This window comes from Hesperophylax consimilis, chromosome 1 (genome assembly GCF_061612785.1).
Source record: "Hesperophylax consimilis isolate HC1 chromosome 1, BYU_Hcon_1.0, whole genome shotgun sequence".
NCBI lineage: Eukaryota > Metazoa > Arthropoda > Insecta > Trichoptera > Limnephilidae > Hesperophylax > Hesperophylax consimilis.
Window position 1 is genome coordinate 34,862,396 of NC_142836.1, and position 13,277 is coordinate 34,875,672.

Here is a 13,277-nt window from a genome sequence, read left to right on the forward strand (position 1 = left end):
ATGCTGAATTTCCTTGATAATATGAAGGTGTTTTCAGACTATTATAAATGAAGTAGGTACTTGTTATTTTCAATTGCGTTTCTTAATGATTTGTTTAATTTAGTTTTAAAAATTAACACATAATGTTTTTAACCTTATTAAAATTGGTCTTCATGAACGTTTCCTAAGCCTCAACTTTTCCAAATTGCTTCCGAGGAAGAGTATTGAAGAAGGTCACGACTCGTAGCGCAAAAGTTTATAAATTATCTTCTCATGTGATTACCGAAAAACGATTGGAAACATGACTAAGTGTTATATATGATTAAATATATTGGCGAGATTAAATGGTTAATAAAAAGCAGTGCATGCTCTTTAGCTCACAAAATATTTTTGCATTGCAATTTTTTATTAATCACCTGACAGTATATACCTACTATATTATAGTATATTGCTGACGTCAGATTAATTAATCGTTATTTGTGACGGTAATTATATTTCCCCTACCTTATATACTGTAATATAATAACGCGTTATAAGAAATAGTTATTTATTTAGTGTGAAAAAGAACTTTCTCGAAGGTAATCTGTTAAATCATTCAAATCGCTTATATGAAAATGCATCATTTCCAACAGGTTTCAATGTTCGATAAATTATTTATATTTAGGAAGTTATCTACTTTATACCTAACCATTTATGTTGATTTTACTTAACATATAACTGATTGGTTGTTGGATAAAATTTGCAAATAAACAGAGTTTCTTTGACAAGAATCTACAAGTAGATATTATTGAATATTTATTGATATGTAAATGAGTTGTAAATATGCCGTGTCATCAGAAATCATAGCTCAAAATTAACTTCATTCAGCTAAAACGGAACAACAACTTTTGGAGGTTAAATAGTTATGGTTTGTATAAAAGGTATGCGCAAGCATTAATAATAATAATGGGATAACTTGCATAGCGCTATTTTTGTGAAAAATCACCTCAAGGGCGCTGTACAATTTATTACAAATTTCTAGTCTCTATATAGTTTTATTATTTACAAACAGATTCAGAAAAACATAATTATTATTTACAGACAGATTCAGAAAAACATAATTATTATTTACAAACAGATTCAGAAAAACATAATTATTATTTATAAACAGTTACAAAACACACTTTTATTAAAAAGTTTACGACTTTGCACGCACAGGAGACTGGACATTTATTTTACATTTGCTATTTTAACCTCCATTAGTATTGATACTGGATTTATTGGAAGATTAGTGGCAAGAGTAGAATTAATATAATATCGGTTATAATTTCATCACTGGAAAGTCCTGAATGTCTTCAAGAAACTCCTCCACTTATGACAGTCTCTTATAACCCCTTAACTCGTCGTGTCCTTGGATATTCTTGTTTCTTCAAGGTTGCATTCGAAGACGTAATAGTGTCCAAATAAATTTAGGCCATTAAATATTTTTCCTAGTAAATGATATGTATCCATTCCGGTAATAAGTATTGCTAATTTATTAAGAATCACTTCAAATTATTGGTAATCCGGTTAATAATGGGATTGCAGGACTTAACGAATGAATTAACAGATTTCCTGATAATCTTTTAGTAAATTACAAATATATTATTATCACGATGTCGGCACACATGTTCATGAAAATTCGAATGTTTTCGCTTTTCGTAATGATATATTATTGTCAAGGTAAATGTACGCGCACTTGCCTGCAACCCCGTTTTTAACTGGATTACAAACAAGTTGAAGAGATTCTCAATAAATTAGCGATTCTCATTTTTCTCCGTGTGAGGAGGTTCGCGCAGTTCCAAACATTTCAAAAAGATTATAGATTAGATTATGAAATGATTAGGTGAATGTAAGAAATGCTTAATAACAAGAAAAAAATAAGCATTAAAAATAGTAAAAAATGAGGACTAAAATTATGAGCAATAGCACTTTGATTGTGAGGATGGTTGAATTGATGAGGCGGTCTTCTATGATGAGAATATTCCCGGAGATGTTTATCCGTTCCCTCATTCCTGCCACCCTGCATCTTATAAGGGCTGCAAAGCTCTGAAATCGCTCCTCCGTGAACATAATGGAAGCGCCGCAGTATTACAGGTATAACAGAGGATATATACACATTGAAGATGATGGCGTTATATTTAAATATTGTGTTGCTATGTACCTATCCAAAATAGCCCGCAGAAGTAGAATTGGCTTTTTGAAACAAATACAAAATTAATATTCATTTCCGGCGCCTTTGCGGTGTGCAAAAAATGGATAATGCTGGCGATTTGTAGTGCAAACCTGATAAGTGATGCTGATACTGACCATGCCTCGGTAGGAGAGTCTCGCGCATACCATTAGATAGTCAGAGATGCGAGCTGCGGAGGTTGGGGAGATGCGATGTGTGAGGTGTAACATGAGGTAATCGCCGTTCAAACATTACATTTCCAACGAGTGTGTTGACCGCTGACAGCCTAGAGCCATCTAACACCATGTACATACATGTACAGTACATTCACAATCGAGTAGTACAGTATCCATCTCTATCTACGTGTGTATTCTGGTACTCGTTCCTGTGGCGGTGTACGCGATGTGAAAGAGTATAATATGGGCGAAGATGTGGATGTCTGTAACTGGTTAAGAATGTCGGTGCTAAGTAGAACAAGGTCGTTCTGCGGATGAAAAATGCAAAGATGAAAATGAAATTATTGTAATTGCGAAGGAAGATTCGATGATTATAATTATTATTGTTTTTCGATTAGATTTTGTTATTTGAGCCGTAATCAACGACAATCGAGTTCAATAAGCCAAAATTTTAATTGAAAAATAATGATATGAACATTGATCAGGGTGTCAAGAACGACGGGGTAATTATATTCTGACGTTTGCATTGAGACGGAGCGAATTGAGCTTTGCGAAAACACTAGTACTAATAAAGTTTCTACATAACGGCTTTCAGTGGGAAATAAATAACGTAGAAACTTCCACGAACTTTAACTGTACCGTGTATATGTCACATACATTCACGGGCCTTCGGGTTGATGAGGCTACGTCACCACTGACATCAATCACAGACGGGAAGCTTACTCATATTTCAGATAATATATGGTCCTGCAACTGAAAACTCGATGTTACCTCTTTCTATTTTACGAATTGTGCATGACAAAGAGAAACATATTACAACAGAGCCACCAGCCTTTATTATGAGTCTTCATAACAATTATTCATCCGACATTCCGAAATACTACCTAAATATAACATACTTCCCTCAGTGTAAAAATGAGTGTTATTTCTTAATGAAAAAGTAATTATTTGAAATTCCGTCGACAGAAAAAAAAAAATCGCAAAGTATGCTCCAAAGATTATGAAAAACAGACCTGGTTTTGTTATTAATGAATATTAACCACGATTTGAAAAAAAAAATCAAAGTGTTTCTTTTTAATTTAAATAAGTCGTATTTTATGAAATATTTTCTCAACAGTCACTTACGCTTATTATAATCGTTTGTTTTTAGCGCTTACTACGGAGCCTTTGTCAAATAAAACACGGTCTTTTCCACAAGGAGACAGAATGAACTATTGTTTATTGAACAGGTTATAGGCCCAGATAATTCCAGGCGTTTTAATAATCAGTCGCGATAATAGTCAAATTGTGTTAAAAACTAATTTCTTGTTGTCGCGGATATATTTTTCGTGTTGGGAATAGGGTTAAGGAGTTGTTGAGGACTCATAAAGTGTTGGACATTTTTAACAGAAATGGCGTCTAATTCAAGTATAACCAAGTTGAAAGGACAAGTTAACTACGATGAGTGGGCGTTCGCTGTGGAAAATTTACTTATATTGGAAGGTATGGAACAGTGCATAAAGTCCGAGAAAACTGAAGATATATCAGTAGCTGACGATGCGAGGACAAAAGCCAAGTTAATCCTCACAATAGAACCGTGTCTGTACGTTTATATCAAGCAAGCTAAATCAACTGCAGATTTATGGAAAAGACCGTGATTTATTTAACAGCCTTACGTGTGTTAACTGAAGGTTGTGTATAAAACTTTTAATGGAACGAATATTAAACTTTCTTTCCAATTATCCGAAATCTTCTTTGAACTTTAAGTTAAGTTGGTCTGTAAAAATGTGATAATATCGTGAGCATCGTTTGATAGTGAGACAAACGCGTGTCCACTGTGCAACAAACCCGATCAACCTTTTACTATTTGGTAACATACGTTATGTAAATTTCCTTTGACATAGATTGACCGACTACCTCACTACTCTGCTCCCATCTGGCGAGCTAGGTTTCCATATATCTTGGAAATAATATCCTTCCACTTAAATTTGAATGATTATTGGATTCCCTGTGTTGAGTTATTAATAGTTCCCCACTTCGAGGCATTTTGAGGCGCTAAAACGCACCAATGCCGTTGACTGGTCAATTATTTTTATTTATCTAAAGAAAACATTCACTGGTTTGGCGCTTCACGAGGTTGTTCCGTGACTCGAGCGCGCCCGGGGCCGGTCTTACGACTGACAAAAATGTAAAATGTTTCTTTCTCCAACATTCAATTTAAATGTTTAAGCTTCAGTTTCTTTATACTTAGGTCGCCTTAGGTTAGAGTATTAAAAAGTAGAATATCTGTTTACTGAGGAAATTAATGAAATTGGTTCCGTACCATTTAAACAATAAGTAAGCATTTCTTGAAAAATATAAAAAATTACAAATACAGTCGGCATGTATGTCACAGCCAAAGTAATAAATCCGGATATTATATATACTATCCAGCTATTATTTATAATGTCTACCCAATTTAGACAAAGTGATAATTGACACATAATTAATCACATTAACTAGCCATTTTATATAATATCTTCGAAGACTTGATAAAGTAATAAAACAAGTAGAAATAGGTGAAAATTATATTTCAATTTGCCTTTAATTTATAAGGTTGGGTTATTAAAGGTAAGGTTAGGTTGGGTTGGGTTAGGATGGGTTCGGTTATTATAGGTTTGGTTGGATTATTATAGGTTAGGTTAGGTTGGGTTATTTTAGGTTAGGTTAGGTTGGGTTATTATAGATTAGATTAGGTTAGGTTGGGTTAGTTTAGGTTAGGTTAGGTTAGGTTAGGATAGGTTAGGTTAGGTTGGGTTATGATAGGTTAGGTTAGGTTAGGTTGGGTTATTATAGTTGGGTTGGGTTATTAGTGGCATGGCAAAATTGAACTGCTACAAGGTTAGGATAGGGGGGTAACAAGTCAGTTGGACCGTCTTTATTACTTTGGCTCACTTTGACACGATATTATGAATAATATCCGGATAAAGTGATTAATTTATCACATTGACTAAACATTTTTGTTATTATATATAATGATTAGTCATTATGTATAATAACTATCTAATCACTATGACTGTAACATGTACACTACACTAAATATTCAATGGGAACGCCAGAATCCCAACTGCTCCCAACCGTCTGTAACCAGTGAGACAATGGCATCCCCAATCGGGGTAAATTGTGAGGCTGAAGGTAGTGGGGGGAAAGAGATGGGGAAGAGGAAGATGAGGAAGTACCTAGCTATTCAGATCTGGTCACCAATTACGGCCAAAACCATTTCAAGCAACGTTTCAATTCGAAATGGTAGTCTCACACCAGGGGGATAGTGAGGGCATCTTCAGCTCTTGAACTTGCCGCAAATATACAACATTTTATTTAAAATGAGTAAATTGTGAAATAATACAAATTAATCAAATATAATTATATAAAATTATATTTTATAATAATTATATAATATAATAACCTGCGACCTCTACCTCTACCTTACCCCTCGACCGCGGAGGCCGTAGTAGAAACTCTTATTTGGCAGTATTTTATTAATATTATACTCTTAGATAATTAAAATATTTATTGCCATCTTTTGAAATATTAGTCGGTTGTTAGTTTCTTTGAATCTTAAAACGATTTTCTTCTGAGAAGCATTTTTATTTGCGAATAGTTCCGGGGAAAATCTAACAAATGTACGAAACTTCAGGATGTATATTTTTAACATCTGTTTTGTTGGGTGAAAACATCCTGACGATCACTATAGATAGATCGTTTCCTTGTTATTATGTCCTCCATGTAACCGTGTAGGTTATATAATGACCGAATGCTAAATTTGCTGATGATTAACAAACACTTTTTATATTTGTCACTATTTTGTAAGCTGTAAAGGACAAATCTGAAGAAAACGACGTATAGCAGGTTCTGCTATCGAGATAAAAAAAACATGTTTTTGGTTATCCGTCCAGGAGTCGTCTTACGGATTTAATAACAATTTATTTCATTAACAGGTACATAATAAATCTTGCGTAGAATAAGCATAATAGGACGATATTAACATCAATTGTCTTTTTGCTGAGTAAATACAAGGTGCTCGTAAAATTACAGATTTTGTCGACACTTTGAGATAATCTCAATTATTGCGTATTATTTTTTACATTGTATACGCTGTCCTACTATGCGCTATATAAAACAATAATATGCCATTTAATCAGATAATAGAGTTTTTTTAAATAATGTAATTTGAAGATGAATATCACTCTATCAAACTCGAAATAAAACTGTGGGTTTGTACAAAAATTGAATCCACTCCGCCCACCTGCCTGCCACAGACACTCCTTTATATAAATAGATTATTGCCTCTAGTACCATCTCAAAAAATAATATAATTTTGACTTTAATGACCTCGATAACCTAAATGTAACTTTTGCTTTTTAACATTTAGGTCAATACCTGTGATTCTACGATCACAACACTAATAAAATCAGCTAAAAATTACTTGAAATCTTCCCAAGACATTTTCTGTTCTCCGTGTATGTTATAACCTATTACCTACGCTTTGTTAGACGAGTTAGCACACCACTTTCACTAATAATATGTGCACCTACACCTACGTGTATGGCCCGATCATCAAATGTCAGAAGGTCCGAGCGTGACCTCTGCAGCACGATAATATATGTTCTATGCATGTACGTATACGTACACATTTATCTACACGTATGTACATGGATATCTACACTTACACAAGTCTAGCCACCTAATCATCGACACCATAGCGGAATCACCGCCATATCGGTATGTGGGATTATTGATTGGGTAACGGAGTATTGAGTGCGAATACTAACACTCGAGACCCTGAATAGAAACGGGAAGATGTCTGACCTTAAATGAAAGGGAAAATGTTTAGCCTACAACGAATGGGAATGCGTAATTTATAAACGATTTTACTAATATTATTTTGATGGGACAGGGAAGGCATTACATCATTTTGATTATCATAATGCCATTCAACATCGCGAAGTATTTTTTACTAAACACGGAAACTTTTTTAATACGTTGGTCTTAGATCAATATATTACGATGAGTGTAAAAGTGTTATGGTAATTTTGTGATAACAGTATTATTTCATTCACCAAACAGGCACACATGTTCATACGTTTAGGCTTTATAAAAAGTTGCATCGCATTATTGAATTACGAGAAAATTATGAAGAAAAAATTACTGCACGTACATAAGCCTCTGTCTATCCCTCTCGCTCTTTAAAAAATCATACACCATCTGACAGATCTAGATTACTGTATATAATAAGTACTTTTTAGGAACCTGCACCAGCGGTGTAAGTACGTCAATATTTCCCTATGATAGATGTGCATTATCGCATTATAATTTACCCTAAAACATTTAAGGGCATCATTGCCAAAGTTTGTACATTGCATTTTTGTCATGTCCAAAGATTTTGATTGGTTTTATTAGTAGTTACGTACTGAAGAATATTAGAAAGTTATATATTTTAAATATGAAAAATTATTGAGTTACTTTATTTAGTCACTTAAATGCATCTGTCGAACCTGCAAATATTTTAATTAATTATTTAGGTCAAAAGGAAGTGTGTTTTCACCATATCCCATTTCTACATACAATTAAAGTAAGTCTGATTTCGTATTTAATTTTATGTATGTAAGCTTCATTTTGTTGCATTTTAAAAAGCTCACATAATATATTTTATAAACAGTTTTTACATAAGTTTAGAAAAACAGTGAGAAAATAAAAAAAGCTGCTAAAGAATCCGTTAGTTCCATTGCTTATGTATTTTTAGGGGCTTTAGCGTAGGAATAGTTTATAAAATTAAAAACAATTGTATTACTATTTAGAATATTTTACAGATTAAAATAATGTACAAACATAACTGAAGTGCTTTCTCTTTGAAAATCTTTTGTATTCGTAAGCGTTAAATTGAACTAATTTCCACTGAATACTTTACATTATTACCCTCCATTAATAATTAGTATCCTGGGAAATGAGGAATATATACACGGTGTCCGGAAACTCGTAGTACAAGCGGGAAACTGGAGAATCTACACCACATGGGGAACCCAAAAAAACATAAAGTTTTTTGATTTGAGCATTTTCACAAAAAAAAAAAAAAACCAAAAAAAAATATTTTTCGGCTATTTTAGGGTTAAAGTTTTTTCTGGTATTTAAGGTTGAACAACAGATGTTTTAACCCTGCAGAGCAGAAATATTTTATGATTACACCGGGTTAAATGAAGGGTGATTTCAAAATAATGCTTCAAATCCGAGTTTCTTCATTTGTTTTACTTTCAAATAGTTTTAATTAGTTGGGTACTTTGATCTTCAGTAATAATTTATAAGAATTTGATTAAAAAAAGAAAAAAAAAATTTAAAAAAAATCAACTTCAAACTCGATTTACTCGATAACGAAAGCTCAAATCAAAAAAAAATATACTACAAAATCGACTCCAAATGTGATGTAGATTCACCAGTTTCCCGCTTGTACTACGAGTTTCCGGACACCCTGTATAATGGTAGTTAATCCCAGAATTTCCGCACTACAAAAATCCAGACTTCTAGTAATATGGTATTGGTGTAAACTTAAAAATAATTCCAGAAAATAAGTTTTTACGAAATTAAAAATGCTGATTTTAAAATGTTTTATAATTTTTAATTTTGTATTTAGATGTTCGTTCGATGTGTAAACTTTAAATCAGACAGACGGATGCACAATTACTGACAACGACCTATAGTAATATCGCAGCGGTTAATTAGGAATCTCTTCAAATTATTGGTAAACAGGTTAAAGACGGGAGTGCAGGCCATTTCCTGATAAACTTTTAGCACATTCCTAATACAGCGGAACACGTGATCATGCACCAGTGCAGTTGATGATATATATTGACAAAATGTGAAAATATTACGATTTTTATGAACACTTGTTGCGACATCGTGATAATGCATTTCGTAAAGGGACTGCATTCGTCAAGGGACTGCAATCCCGCTTTTAACCGGATTACCAATAATTTGAAGTGATTCTTAATAAATTGGCAATACTCAAACATACACTCAATACATGTAACGATATTAAATACTATGAAATAATACAATGACATAAATTCAAACATTATGTATAAAATAAATTGAGTTGTGAGGAAAAAAAAACTCTCATGCAAATCTCGCGAAACAATAAATAAATTTGCATAATCATATTTTATTAATAATCGCCTGCATCAGCGATCGCATCAGCACCTTAAATAGATTTTAACTTATTATCTATTTATCAAAGAAGATTTTAAATATAAGAACTTGCTTATTGCTTTGATGTGGACTTAGATATATGCATTACCCAAACTTACTAACACTGACCAATACATTTCATAATCACTCGGTAAATGTCTCGATAATAGGTTCAAAACTATACACAAAACTAATTTAATGAACGTTCATAGTATAAATGGGATGTTTTTTTTAATACATTGTTCTGATCTAAACATTACATTGAATATTTATTAAATATAAGATAAATAGGTTTGAGCTGTTGACACCGGAGAGTAATTGTATTTTGTAATGCCTTGCATTCATGATGTAAAGATAAGCACGGAAGGTGTGATAATGCGTATTTCTTATTTAATATATTTTTAAGATGCATAAATCTGCATTATTAATGTAAACAGAGCGTCCATTTGTAGGTGGGGAAATTGTGTGCATCAGTATATGAAAATGGTCGAAAAACGACATTTCTGAAAATGACTAATATTGCTAATATTTAACTCAAGTCATTCATGTATTTGCTTACTGCTTTGTATAACTGATTACGTAAGTCAATATTGCAGACAGAAATGTCGGAAGAATTATTACCACTTCAAATATGCCACTAGTTTAACAGAAGCTAGACATTCCGCTACCTGACTTTAAAAAATCTTAATGCTTTCCAAACCAAGTCTAGATCGAGAACGTGTCGGTGGTATTTATCACCGACAGCTTCAGGTTTTGGTAAAATTTTGATGATATTACACGTTAGTGTAAATGAAAATTTTTAAAATTATTACTCGGGATGAACGTATTTATAGCAAACGCCAAATCACGACAAACATTAAAAATACTTCGCAGTAAAAAAAACTATTGTTATTTTTACATGAAACATTCGGAATTATCTGATTCGAATCAGATATTTAATGCTTTATGGCTAGACATCCGCGGAAAGGCTTCCAAACCAACACAAGTTAGTTCAAAGATTCTCATTTGAGTTATCACGATCACGGAAATGTTGTATTTTTGGATTGGTCTTATCTTCTGTACGAGTATAATTTTGAAAGTTTTAAGCTGAGGCAAATAGGTAAGTACCTGAATGTAAAATGACGCATCTTCACTTATTCAGCAGTGGACATGTTATATGGGAAAGTTCAAGGTCTCTCAATACCACCTTTCAAAGTGTTGTAACACTTATTATCGGCGGGTTCTAAGATTCTAACATGTCACTAAGAATTTATGGTTATACCTTTTCCACTAATTTATTCCCAAAGGCTAACATAGTTTATTTAAAAAAATAAGCAAAGTGAGATAACTTCCGTGGAATCGGAATGCAAAAGGCTACCTTATTTGTCACCGCTGAAGGCTTTTAGGACAGACAAATTAAAACTAATACCAAATTCCTACCAACCTGCACAATGGCCAGATATATTTAAATTGAATAATATATTTATAACTCTTGGATTGAATAACATTATTACAGAAGTTACCAAAAAGTTATTTATTTTTTGGTAAAAAGCAGTCACTTTGTGGTTTAACATATTATTAAATAAAAATAAAACACTTTGTTTAAAAACCACGAATTATTGTAAATTTTATTAAAACCGACCGGTTTCGCTTGGTAGAAGTATCTCCGGGGTTCAAAATTTAAACTATGATTAGTTATTTTTATTTAATCTGATAATATTATTACTCCAGCGTCTGGACGGTGTAGGCCCTGTGATTGGTCAAATTCAAATTGTGTTTAAACAAGACTTTAAAGATTAAGACACCATTTCATACTGAAATAGAATCGCCACATGTAATACGATATTTCTTAAAAAATATCGTTTCTGCTTATACAATTTTTGGATAATATCGAAGAAAATATGTCTTAGAAAGTTCATAATCCATTGGATTAATTACATTACAGTGAAAATTATCCACAATTACGTGATTACGTTTGACGTTTGACGAAAAAAGCAAGCGTTAATTCAATATGGCCGATACCCGAATACGCATCGCGGCTAGGTGGCCGACAGAGCGCCCCTCTGGCGGTGAAGAAACGAATCAAATGACTGGCGCGTATATTTAAATATGCAAAATTACTTGAACATCAAGTGTTTAATAATAAGATTTCTTCTGGAAGTTTAGTTCTACTTTGCAATGGCATTTTTCATTATTATTTATAATTTTTTTTTGCTTATTAATTACATCTGATTTTATATTGACATGTTTTCTAATTTCTAAAATTTCTAAATTATTTATTTGCGATGCTTTAATCCTGAGTGAAGTATTTTAAGACCTGAATTTTTATCGAAAGTGTGATTCAAAAGATGATTTGCAAACTCATATTCACTATTTCCATTTAGAACCCTGAGATGTTTTTTAGTTCTGACTTCAAAGTTTCTATTGGTTCTACCTTTGTAAAATAAATTACAATCCAGCCCAATTGAGTTTATAAACTCCTGATTTTTTTGTTTGATTTTCGCAATCTATATTATTAAGAATATATTTATTCATTCTGTTATTAGTGTAAAACGCCGGTTGAATAGTACCAGGAATGTTTATATACATATATAATTTTAGAAGTGTCGTTATCCACAAACAGAATTCTACGCCATTGTTTATTTATATCTTAAGAACTAGGGTAAAAATACCGTTTGAAGATAATATGTTTAATTATTTTATTTAGTATTTCAACTATCAATTTATTAGAATAACCGTTATTAAATGTTATTTGTCTTATGAATATATTGTTTTATGGTTATATGCAAAAAAAAATTTCAGGTCTTAAAATACTTCACACAGGATATAAAGCATCACAAATAAATAATTTCGAAATTTTAGAAATAAGAGAACATGTTTATAAAAGTAGATGTAATTAACAAGAATTTTTTTTTATAAACTCTCTTTTAAATATTTTCCCACTTAACTGGTCTTTCATATTGTAATTCCTAATTCTTATAAACCCAGCCTACTCTTACCCCTCCCCCCTCCTTCCACTTCTTTTTTCCAATTGTAATCTATATTTAATTTTTGACTTCGGTGTATACTTCGTTCATGAAACATGTATTGGTTGTATATAATAAAGTGAAGTTAAAAAAGTTATTTGTTTTTTAATAAAATAAAGTTTAATCGGATAACATTATTTTATCTATTTCCATTGTATATCAATGCATACGTACATAATAAAATGTAAACATTATATTTATTTATTAATTGGACAATTTGCATGGCGCCGCTTTTGTGAGATATCACCTCAGGGGCGCTATATTGTAATAATCTACCTTTATATATAGATTTTTACTCTCCTGATGAAGGTGTATATATAATCTAACTTTAAACTTTATTAGATACAGTAACAGTTTTAGGAAAAGAATTACCACCAGTTGGAGTAAAATTCACACCTTTTAATTAAACCGACTGCTAATCACATTGCACAATTACCCTCCTTTTATCCATAAACACGGGTACAATTAATCAATATGTAATAATGTATTATTTCAGTCAACTTTGTTGTAACTATCTTTAATTGTTGTGACAAACTATACGATATTGATTCAACTTATAGACATTGACGGTTGTAACACATATTTAAGCACTGCAAGTCTCCTATGAGCAAATTATATTAGGTACCATAACAGTTAATATCAGTTGTAGACATGTAGTCAATAATAGTGTTTCATTTGAAATAATCCATCACAAATACGTAAAATTTCATTTATTCAAACAACTGTCAT